This window comes from Narcine bancroftii, chromosome 1 (assembly GCF_036971445.1).
Source record: "Narcine bancroftii isolate sNarBan1 chromosome 1, sNarBan1.hap1, whole genome shotgun sequence".
NCBI classification, from domain to species: Eukaryota; Metazoa; Chordata; class Chondrichthyes; order Torpediniformes; family Narcinidae; genus Narcine; species Narcine bancroftii.
Window position 1 is genome coordinate 162,755,486 of NC_091469.1, and position 12,769 is coordinate 162,768,254.

The following is a 12,769-nucleotide window of genomic DNA, read 5'->3' on the forward strand; positions in this document are numbered from 1 at the left end:
GAGGGCAGACATTCTTGAACAGGATCTCATTCTATGGAGGGGCCACATTCTTGGACAGGATCTCATTCTATGGAGGGAAGACATTCTTGGACAGGGTCTCATTCCATGGAGGGGAGACGGACAGGATCTTATTCCATGGAGGGGAGACGTCCTTGGACAGAATCCCATTTTATAATGGGAGATGTTCTTGGGCAGGATCTCATTCTATGGAGGGGACACATTCTTGGACAGGATCTCATTCCATGGAGGGGAGACATTCTTGGGCAGGATCTCATTCTATGGATGGAGACCTTCTTGGACAGGATCTCATTCCATGGAGGGGAGACATCCTTGGACAGCATCTCATTCTATGGATGGATATGTTCTTGGGCAGTATCTCATTCTATGGAGTGGAGACATTCTTGGACAGGATCTCATTCCATAGAGGGGAGACATTCTTGGACAGGATCTCATTCCATGGAGGGGAGACCTTCTTGGACAGGATCTCATTCCATGGAGGGGAGACATTGTTGAACAGGATCTCATTCCATGGAGGGGAGACCTTCTTGGACCGGATCTCGTTCTATGGAGGGAGATGTTCTTGGACAGGATCTCATTCCATGGAGGGGAGATGTTCTTGTGCAGGATCTCATTCTATGGATGTGAGACATCCTTGGACATGATCTCATTCTATGGATGGGAGACGTTCTTGGACAGGATCTCATTTTATAGAGGGCAGACGTTCTTGGACAGGATCTCATTCTATGGAGGGACCACGTTCTTGGACAGGATCCCATTCCATGGAGGGGCCACATTCTTGGACAGGATCTCATTCTATGGAGGGAAGACATTCTTGGACAGGGTCTCATTCCATGGATGGGAGACGTCCTTGGACAGGATCTCATTCCACGGAGGGGAGATCTTCTTGGCATTGCTTCGTGACGAGAACCTCAAATAGAAAAACAAGTTCCTGGCGCTTATTTCTGGTCACAAAGGCACCACGAAACTTCTAAATTAACCAAAACACTGCTAAAATTAAACATTGGAAAAAAGTGTGTTTTACAAATATTAAGATTTTTTTAAAAACCTGAAAATCATAGACTTAATGTTGGTGGATCAGTGAGAGCAGGTGGAGATGTGGTGGCGAGAAATTGGGATAACAGCGCCATCCAGTGTCGGAGTGATCAAACTGCAGGAGCCCATAAGTTAGGTACAATAAGACAATGTATGTGGAATATATTCTCCTAATTACCCCCACTCCTTCCTCCCTCCCTCCCCCCCCCTTCCCACCCATCTCCCCAGTAAGAAGGAGATCATCAAAAATACATACATAATCCAAATTAACCGCTGTAAAGCCGAAAATCACCAGCAGGACGGGTTATTGAGAGTTTAAATCTTCAAACCAGCTTATTGTAAATATGGGCTACATAGTTTCAGAAAAAATTATTCATCACGTAAATTATGTTATTTTCTCAAGGGTCATTTTGATAACATTCCTAAATCCATATCATATTTCCTAGAAATAGCCAAGGCTAATCGTAAAAATTCAATTTGATACATAGTTAATCTTAATTTTAAACTAATTGTTTTACCATCTCCCAATAAAAATAACATTGGATCGAACGGGAGTTTTTCCTCTAATATTTTTTCCAAAAATATTTTAACTTGTATCCATAAAAATACACTGCCAAGTTGAATGAAAAAATTAACCTATCTCTCTACCAGATCTAAAACATATATCTGATCATATTAAATTAAATCTTTCTAATTTTTTAGGGGTTAAATATAATTGATGTAAAAAAAATTATATTGCACTAATGTGTACCTTAACCATATAACTGTTTACGGCGTGGAAACAGGCCATGTCGGCCCTTCAAGTCCACGTCAGTTCACTTGCCAATGCCCTGGGGCTTACATTAATAATTTTAGTTATAATATCTTTACATAACCTTCTCCAATCATTTTTATCTATCTCTCTATTTAAATCTGTTTGCCATCTTAATCTTAATTTAAGAATATCTGGTTTAAACATTTCTACCTCAGATTGTCTAGGAAATCTTAAACTATGACCGAACTTATCAGTTAGAAAAGCTTTGATTTGGTAATTACAGAAAAAGGTAATATTTGGGACATTATATGTTTCCTTCATCCATTGAAAAGAAATACAATTACCAGCTTCAAAACAATCCTCTGTGGAGGTCCACCACCGTGGCGATTCAGCCGGCACTCCGCGTGGCGAGCTCAACCAAAGGCAGCAGCCCACGCAGCGAGTGCAACCAAAGGCACAGCCCCCGCAGCAGCACTGGCCCCAACAAGTGAACCAGCGGGTGAATGGCAAGGGAGGCTTAAAGGACAGCGACCCCAAAATAGCGCTGGCCTTGCTGCACAGCCAACAGACAGGGACAGCGCACGAGGAAGGACAGTGTTATGCAGGAAAGTACCCATGGGCGGGAAACCCATTTGTGTTGTAACATCAGCCAAGGGGGGGAACATAGCGGGAACAGTGCAAGTATAAAGTGGGGCCTAAGCCCAAATAAAACTCAGACTTCAGTTCTTTCGAGTAGTGCGCGGCTACCCCTCTACTATTTTAATCCTCATTTGATTCCGTATCTTCAAAAATTGATTATTAATAGTAAAAGTGAAGAGTTTCTTTTGGTATAAAGGTGTTTTATGAGAAATCTTACCTTTCCCACCTATCTCATGATCAATTTTATTCCATAATTCAATGAAATATTCAATATAGGTGGATCCATATTACCAATTAATAATGTAGTAATCCATTTATAAATAAATTCTAGAGTAGATTTTTCATATATTTTAGTTAGTTCTATCTTAGGCCACTTTGAAGATTTATCTAAATCAAACATTCCATTAATACATTTCAATTGGACAGCTTTATAATAATTCTAAAAACGTGGAAGTTGTAAACCTCCCAATTCAAATTTCCAAGTTAATTTTCCCATTTTCCTTTTCCAGTGTTATGAGCCCAAAGGACCACAAAACCCAGCAGCAATAGACATTCACCATGACATATGGTTACTTAAACAAAAGTTGTTTTTCATTATCTTTAAACATGAAAACAGAATCAAACTTTAACTTATCACTATTGACTTACTTAGCCTAACAACCCCCTTCTAATTCTAAGCGCACATATATGATGTGTGTGTAAATTTAAGAAAAATTCACAGTTCAATCTCACTTCTCATTCCTCCAAGTTCACTGATTGCAGGCAATTCGTATACTGTGCACAGAATTTAACATGTATAAAGTTCACCAGGCTTTGGTGCACAGGAAAGTTCTTTGGAGGTTTGCAGAGAGAGAGATGTGTAGTTCCAGGATTTCCACAAGTGAGGTACCACCATTAGTCACCAGATGAGAACCTCTTTCTTTCAGGCTACCACAGAGTTCATTTCTGTTTCACTTATTCCAAGAGAAACATCAGGCATCCAGTCATCCACCACTCTGGAGCTTTCTGTTTCAGTTACAACAAGTTTTTTCTGCTTGCGTCAGCTGTGACTGTTCAGTCTCTCTCTCTCTCTCTCTTCATCTTCCAACTGTCAGAAAGCCCACTCTCACTTGCAAACCCCCCCCCCTCCCCACCTTCTCCAGCAAACAATAGGAGTCAGTCTTTTACTCCCATCTGTTGTCTTGGGTAAACAAACATCTCTGGAGTGACCTTTCTGTGCACTTTGCCGAAAGGTCAGAAGCCTTGTAAAAATGTTCAACACAGATGACCTGTCTCCAGTCAATTCATTTGATGACATCATTTCAATTCGCAGCCTCTTGTGAAATGTGCATAACATTCTCCATAGTTTCTGTAAAGTCACTGAATATGAATTCTTCAGTATTTCAAATAAGATCTGTTTTAAATTGTGTGTATGTATGTAACCTACTCTAATTTTACCAAATTCTCCCAAATATTTGTCTACATTACAATAGGAATTTCCTAATAATTAAATCCTTAAAATAGTTTGAGGTATTTGAAGAAAATAGTGAACCCTTGAAAAAAATATTCATTTTAATACAATTTACTCTACCTATTAAAAGTTATAGGCAAATCATTCCATCTGTTTAAATCCTCTTTAATTTTATTAAGTAATGGTAGATAATTCAATTCATATAGATTATTTAATTATTTATCGATATTAAAAATACTGAAATATTTAATTGTATTTTCTGACCATTTAAATTGGGCAATCTGTTCACATTGATTATAATCCCGATCAACCAATGGCATAATTTCTCTTTTATCCCATAGAAGGCATTGAGTTCATCAGGGAGTGAAGCTTTGTCATCTCCTACTGTACCGGATTTTGTTTTGCAAACTCACTTCTCCCGGGGGATGGTTTAAGAACATAGAAGACCACACCACAGTGCAGGCCCTTCAGGCCTTGATGTTGTGCTAACAAATAGGCTCCTTAAAAAAACTTAACCTTTCCTTCCCTGTAACCCTCTATTTTTCTTCCATCCATCTGCCTAACAGTCTCTTAAAGGCCCCTAATGTTCCAGCCTCCACCATCATCCCCTGACAAGGCATTCCTGGCCCCCACAACTCTCTGTTTAAAAGAAATGTACCCCTGACGTCTCCCTGAATTTTCCCTCCCTTGTACACATGTCCTCTGGTGTTTGCTATTCCTCCCATGGTATGTCTAAATTTTATAAATGTTAATTTTCCTCATGGCAGCAGCGAGAACAGAGCATGTGCTGGGTGGTGTTGATCCTTGATGATTGCTGCTGCTCTCTGATGGTAGTGTTCCCTGTAGATAATGGTGGGGAGGGTTTTGCCTGTGATGTCCTGGGGTGTGTCCACTATCTTTCCCAGGGCTTTACGCTCAGGGGTATTGGTGTCCCCATACCAGACCATGATGCAGCCGGTCAGCACACTTTCCACCAGACCTCTGTAGAAATTTGCCAGGGCTCTCAATGTCAAACTAAAAAACCTCCTGAGGAAGTAGAGGTGCTGATGTTGTTTCTTTCACGATAGCCTTAGTGTGTTGGGTCCAGGAAAGTTCCTCCGAGATAGTGACTCTCAAGGACTTCATTTTGCTCCCCTTCTCCACTTCTGATCCCCAATGATCACTGATTTTCCCTTCCTGAAGTCAACAATCAGCTCCTTGGTTTTGGTGACATTGAGTGTGAGGTTGTTATTGGTGCACCATTCGGCCAAGTTTTCAATCTCCCTCTTGTACGCTGACTCATCCCCTTTCTTTCTTCCATGGTATTGTCAGCAAATTTGTAAATTTGTAAATTTCCACATGGAAGGTTAGTTAGGAAGGTGCAGTCTTTAGGTATAAATTTTGAGATAGTCAAATGGATTGAACATTGGCTGAAAGGGAGAGGCCAGAGAGTGGTAGTGGATAATTGTCTGTCAGGTTGGAGGCCGGTGACCAGTGGTGTGCCTCAGGGATCTGTATTGGGCCCATTGTTGTTTGTTATATACATTAATAATCTAGATGATGGGGTGGTGAATTGGATTAGTAAATATGCAGACGATACTAAGATAGGTGGAATAGTGGATAATGAAGAAGGTTTTCAAGGATTGCAGAGGGATTTGGGCTGCTTAGAAAAGTGGGCTGAAAAATGGCAGATGGAATTTAATGCTGATAAGTGTGAGGTGCTTCATTTTGGTAAGAAGAATCAGAATAGGACATACGTGGTAAATGGGAGAGCATTGAGGAATACAGAAGAGCAGAAAGATTTAGGAGTAACGGTACATCGTTCCCTGAAGGTAGAAACTCATGTGAATAGGGTGGTGAAGAAAGCTTTTAGTATGCTGGCCTTTATCAATCATTGCATGGAATATAGGAGTTGGGAGGTGATGTTGAGATTGTATAAGACGTTGGTGCGGCCTAATTTGGAGTTCTGTGTGCAGTTCTGGTCGCCTAATTATAGGAAGGATATAAACAGAGTGGAGAGAGTGCAGAGAAGGTTTACCAGAATGTTACCTGGGTTTAAGCATCTAGAGTACAGGGAGAGATTGGACAGATTAGGTCTTTATTCTTTGGAGCGTAGAAGGTTGAGAGGGGATTTGATTGAGGTATTTAAGATTATGAAAGGGATAGACAGAGTGGATATGGATAGACTATTTCCGTTAAGAGTAGGAGAGATTGAAACAAGAGGACATGAGTTAAGAGTTAAGGGGCAGAGGTTTAGAGGTAACATGAGGGGGAACTTCTTTACTCAGAGAGTGGTAGCCGTGTGGAACGAGCTTCCGGGAGAAATAGTGGCGGCAGAGTCAATTTTATTATTTAAGAAAAAGCTGGACAGGTATATGGATGAGAAGAAGATGGAGGGTTATGGGCATTGTGCAGGGAGGTGGGACTAGAGAGGAGTGTTTGGTTTGGTGCAGACTAGAAGGGCCTAATGGCCTGTTTCCGTGCTGTAATTGTTATGTTATGTTATGGTGTTGATGTACTGAGCCACACTGGCACACACATTGAATATCAAGTCAAGTTTATGGTCATCTGATTGTACAAGTACAACCTGATGAAACAGCGTTCTCCAGTCCTCGGGGCAAAACACACAGACACACAACCAGACGTAACACACATATAGACAAACAATACACATGCAGGACAAGTATTTAATCGACACAGATAAATATTGTTTTGTACATCTGAGAGACTCGGCTGGTGAGTGTGAGCTGTACCTTTGTGCTTCACTGTAAATGGTTAGCACACAACGTCCTCCCCACTGGCTACAGAGCATTTTGGCACATTCTGAAAGAAGCCTGAGAAAAGTGTTTTCTATACATCCTCTGGAAACATGAGCGATCTGGACGAACATTGTGGACATCTGGGCTCAAAATATCACCTTAGCAACTGAGTAATTTAAATTCAGTTCCCAGACTCCAGCTTCTCCTTTAAAAACAGATAGTTCCATTGATCAAGTCAAGTTTATGGTCATCCGATTGTACACGTGCAACCCGACGAAACATCGTTCTCCGGTCCTCGGTGCAAAACACGCAGACACACAACCAGACGTAACACACATATAGACAAACAATACACATGCAGGACAAGAATTCATCTATACAAATCATTAAATCAATATTGTTCCTGACTATGAGAGTCTCGGGGGGTCAGTGTGAGCAGTTCCTTTGGTCGTTCAGTGTTCTCACTGCCCGTGGGAAGAAGCTGTTCCTCAGCCTGGTGGTTCTGGCTCTGATCCTCCTGGATCTCTTCCCCAACAGGAGCAGCTGAAAGATGCTGTATGTGGGGTTGGGCAGGTGTGCGTGTGTGCGTGTGTGTGGGGGGTGGTTAATGGGAGTTTTTGTGTGGGGTGGAAGGGGTCCTCGATAATTTAGTGTGCCCTTTTCAGACAATGATCCCAGTAGATCACGCCGATAGGGGGAAGGGAGAATGATAGGGAGTTATCAAGTGCTGTTCAGATCCGCGGAGGTAAACAAGAAAATCTCACGGAACAGGGGCTCAGGCCCGAAACGTCTATGGCCTTTCACTTTCTATGGATCCTTATGTCCTGCTAATTTTCTCCAGCACTTGTAGAAGTCCAAAATTCCCTGATGGTGGCAGCACAGGTAAAGAAGGCAGAAGGGATTGTCGCTGGGTATTGCACATTCCATCAGGGAGGATTAAAATTAAATGTAAAAAAAATTTAAACGTGATTAATTTTTTAAAATTTTGACATACAGCACAGTAACAGGCCATTTTGGGCCATAAGCCCATGCCGCCCAATTTTCTTTCTTTGGCTTGGCTTCGCGGACGAAGATTTATGGAGTCCACGTCAGCTGCAGGCTCGTTTGTGGCTGACAAGTCCGATGCGGGACAGGCAGACACGATTGCAGCGGTTGCAGGGGAAAATTGGTTGGTTGGGGTTGGGTGTTGGGTTTTTCCTCCTTTGCCTTTTGTCAGTGAGGTGGGCTCTGCGGTCTTCTTCAAAGGAGGTTGCTGCCCGCCAAACTGTGAGGCACCAAGATGCACGGTTTGAGGCGTTATCAGCCCACTGGCGGTGGTCAATGTGGCAGGCACCAAGAGATTTCTTTAGGCATTCCTTGTACCTTTTCTTTGGTGCACCTCTGTCACGGTGGCCAGTGGAGAGCTCGCCATATAACACGATCTTGGGAAGGCGATGGTCCTCCATTCTGGAGACGTGACCCATCCAGCGCAGCTGGATCTTCAGCAGCGTGGACTCGATGCTGTCGACCTCTGCCATCTCGAGTACTTCGACGTTAGGGATGTAAGCGCTCCAATGGATGTTGAGGATGGAGCGGAGACAACGCTGGTGGAAGCGTTCTAGGAGCCGTAGGTGGTGCCGGTAGAGGACCCATGATTCGGAGCCGAACAGGAGTGTGGGTATGACAACGGCTCTGTATACGCTTATCTTTGTGAGGTTTTTCAGTTGGCACTGATGAGGGTGATGTGACGCTTGTTTTGAAGGGGGAGTCGCATGGACATGATTCGGTCCGAGAGGCCTGTCGGAAGGTTTTCGAGTTTGGAGGCAATGAAGCTCTTGACCATGAAGCCTACACCAGATAGGCGTCATTCATCCGAAGGCTTGCCAGACCAGTAGAGTGTGTAGCCCGCGCCGCGTTCTTGGAGGCTGCCTACATCTGCCAGGCAGACTTCACTGAGAGCGGCTATGTCGATGTCAAGTCTGAGGAGTTCATGTGCAATGAGGGCAGACCGACGTTCAGGTCGGTGGCTGTCAGCCTTGTCTAGCATGGTTCTGATGTTCCAGCATGCTAGACCCTTATACTGAAGAAATATATCTAATTCCCTCTTAAATATATTTAATGAACCTGCCTCTACTGTCCTCTGTTGCAATGAATTCCACAGATTCACCACCCTCTGGGTCAAGAAATTCCTCCTCATCTCGGTCCTAAATGGTTTGCCTATTATCCTCAAACCATGGTCCCAGGTTCTGGATTTTCCCATCCTTGGAAACATCCCATCTGCATCCATTCTCTCCAGTCCTGCCAGAATTTTATATGTCTCTATGAGATCCCCTCTCAATCTTCTAAACTCCAGCGAGTACAATCCCAATTTGCGCAATCTTTCCTCCTAAGTCATTCCTGCCATTCCAGGTATCAGCCTGGTGAATCGCCTCTGCACTCCCTCCATTGCAAGAACATCCTTCCTTAGATAAGGTGACCAAAACTGCACACAATACTCCAGGTGGGGTCTCACCAAGGCCCTGTACAGCTGCAGTAAGGTATCCTTGTTCCTATACTCAAACCCTCTTGATATGAAGGCCAACACACCATTTGCCTTTTTAACCGCCTGCTGTACCTGGATGCTTGCCTTCAGAGACTGGTGTACAAGTACCCCTAGGTCTCTCTGCACTTCCCCATCTCTTAATCTATTGCTATTCAAATAGTAATCTGCCCTCCAGTTTATATTACCAAAGTGGATAACCTCACATTGATCCACATTGTAGTGCATTTGCCATGTATCTGCCCAGTCCCTCAATTTATCCAAATCATACTGGAGCTTCCTGACCCCCTCTTCCGTGCACACAACCCCCCCTAGCTTAGTGTCATCTGCAAATTTGGAGATATTACATCCAATCCCCTCATCCAGATCATTAATGTAAATTTATGGGCTCTGATGCAGGACATGGATCATCGATGTGCACCAGCTTCAACCTATCAATGGAAACCGTGTCAGCTTTTCCACTCCTGTCGTGAGAGCAGAGACGGACCATTGTAAACGGGCTGAAGTAGTTTGCGAACAGCATCATGCTGGAGGAACACACAGGTACATTGTTGTAAATCATATTGGGGTTTGATGGGCAATCAAGTGACTCCACGAGGCAGAGATCGGAGTCAAAAGGCTTTTATTTGCTTAGACATTAGTTAGGGCTCAGGGACCGTCTGGCCTGGATCCATGCAGGAAGTGCTCTGGGGTCTTGGGTCAGGACCTTTATTAGGGAATCTCCTGGGAGGGGTCAGAGGGAAGGAAGGGGTGGTCCAGGCCAGTACATACAGTTATTACAGTGGGGTAATGACTCATACCACCACAGGGTGTCTGCGTTCTTCCGTGGTTGGAGGGACCCACTGAAATCTCTGCACTGGAATCGGCAAGAAATTTAATACTCGAGAGACAGTCTTTGAGGAAGAGACAGTGGCCAACGTGCCCATGGGCAGCAGTTGCCTCTACAGCCAGGCCTGGTTGATTCCTGGCTGCCACTCATCGAGGTGGCTGACAGGACCAGGCAGCAGCGCTAAATCTCTGATGCTTCAAACAGTTACGCCATCCGTCGCCTCTACCACATCTTTGACCTCCACGATTCCAACCAGGTTGGCGGAAGGAATTCTGCTACGCGCCCAAAGCCTGGGCCTGCGTAGTCAGTGCTGTCATTTGCTGCTCCCACTCCATTACCTTCAATCGATATGGCGCTGGTGCTATCTGTTGCAAGGTGAGCTGTGGCTGGGTGGAGTTTACTTCCTATCTGTCTTCTTGACTTACTGTGTGCCTTGTACATTGCTTGGAGACCATGTTGTGTGCAGTGGAGAAACAACAGAGGAAGCCAACAAGCCTCTGTGTGTGTGCTTATATGGTTTTGCTGTTCAACGTAACGTTGTTCTTTCAAGCTTGAAGTTGTTGAGTGGTGTGACAGAATATATAGATAAGTTTTTGGGAGATAAATTGGGAAAGGTTTGTTAGAGTAGGCCACGTACCAACACTTTAAAACAGATCTTATTTGAAATACTGCAGCTCTGCTCATGCTAAACATGTTGGGGACAACAGTCTTTGCAAGAGCTTTGGAAAGTGCCCAAGAGACTTCACTAATGGATTGTTGTTTACAAAAAGGCAACAGATGAAAGAGCTTGTCAGAGCCACAGGGTGTCTGGAGGGGAGCTTGCTGTTCTAAGAGGGTCATGTGGTTTTCTAAGCAGAGAGAGTAAAACAGGCTTTTCTCTCAGAGAGAGAGAGAGACTCACAGAGATCACTTCTGCAGTGTTACAGCCAGCAGCAGCACCTGGGACTGGAACAGGACAAGCTGGCAAGCTTGTGGAAAGCCCCATTTGGAAGATGGCCTGGTCAAAGCCCTTGTGGTTCATGCAAGAGGAGAGGACTGGCTGTCTAATGTTTCACTTGGAATAAGTGAAACAAAAAGGACTCTGTGGTGACCTGAAAGAACCCTGACAGGGCAAGTTTCGTCAGCAAGACACTGAGGCGACTGATGGAAGTACATTAGTTGTGGATGTCCTGGAACAACAAATCTCCCTGAAAACCAACAAGAACTTTCCTGAGCGGTAACCATTTACCTTTCAAGCACCAAAGCCTGGTGAATATTTTAAATGTTAAATTCTGTGCACAGTCTAAGAATCACCTGCAACCAGTGAACTTGGAGGAGTGAGAAGTGAGATTGGACTGTGAATTAAAGAACTTTTCTAAACTTAGACACACACTTTACATACACGTGCGCTTAGATTTAGAAGGGGGTTAAGTTAGGTTAGTTAAGTCAATAGTGATAAGTCTAAGTGTGATACTTTTTTCATGTTTAAAGATAATTAAAGGTAACTTTTGTTTAAGTAACCATTTGTCTTGGTGAAGATCTGTTGCTGCTGGGTTTTGGGGTCCTCTCGCCTCGTAACAGTGGTTCTTTCTCAAAGTAGAAGTTACCACGTATTTTTGGTGACGAGGATGGGATTTGCGACCCTGTCAGGGCGTAAGCTATGTACAAAGCTGGATACGAGCCACGCATATCAACAACTGCTGCCCGAAGAGGATTCTAAGGTGTATGTCTCAATTAACACACATAAGGGATTATATAAATACAATCGCCTGATGTTTGGAGTGGCTCCCAGCCTCACCATTTTCCAAAGGAGAGTGGACACCTTGCTGCTGGGGATTCCGCCCGTAGTGGTGTATCTGAATGATATTTTGAACACGGGGGCCGCGGAGGTGGAGCATCTGGCCAACATGGAACAGGTGTTGAAGAGGCTCTCAGACGCAGGGCTGCAATTGGAACGCAGCAAATATGAGTTCCTGGCACCGGGTGCGGCCTACCTGGGACACAAGATCAACAGCTGAGGGGCTCTGCCTGGTGGAGAACAAAGTGAGTGCCATCAAAGAGGCTCCAAGCCCTAAGGACGTCTCAGAACTTAGATTGTTTTTTGGGCATGGTGGATTTCTCTGGCAAGTTTCTTCCTGACTTCCCAAGGGTACAAGCTGTTGCGCAATAGCACCAAGCGGCAGTGGAGAGAAGAGCAGGAGGAAGCTTCCAAGGGCGTGAAGGAACTCCTTCACTCAGCAAAGCTGTTGGTTCATTATGACCCAGATAAGGAGACCACCCTTTCATGTGACGCCTCGCCCTCTGGAGTAGGGGCAGTTCTCTCCCATGTAATAGGGAACCATTCAGAGAAGCTTCATGTACCCTAACCGCTGCTGGAAAGGGATATTCACAGCTGGACAAAGAAGGTCTGGCCATTGGTCAAATGCTTTCATCAGTACCTTTAAGGACGAGCATTCACAATTTATACACATCATAAACCACTGTTCAGTAAAACCATATGTGTCCCACTGCTAGCCTCAGCGGGGATACAGCGTTGGACTCTCACGTTGTTAGCCTATTGTGTACAGAGCAGGTGGGGGTCATGCAAACGCCGATGCGCTGAGTCGTCTACCTTTACCGGAGACACCCGATACGACGTGTATGCCTCCAGAGACGGTGCTTCACGAATGGAGGGAGAACAAATGTTTTTATTAGCTTATAACTACGGGTAGGTTCTCACAGTAGGCTTCCAGGTTTAGGTGGGAGACCAGGGTTATATGTGAGCAGATGGGGGCGGGGCCAACCACCAACACAACACCCTCCCAGTGAA

General features: G+C 44.4%; 1 protein-coding gene across 1 annotated transcript in view; it reads left to right on the forward strand.

Moving 5' to 3' along the window:
* The window catches only part of fbxo4 (F-box protein 4), a 102,134-nt gene that overhangs the window by 84,532 nt on the left and 4,833 nt on the right, over window positions 1-12,769 (forward strand). Inside the window, exon 8 of the transcript XR_011339927.1 lies at window positions 9,552-9,695. The gene's annotated coding sequence lies outside the window, so the exon portion shown is untranslated. The remainder of the gene's footprint in view (window positions 1-9,551; window positions 9,696-12,769) is intronic.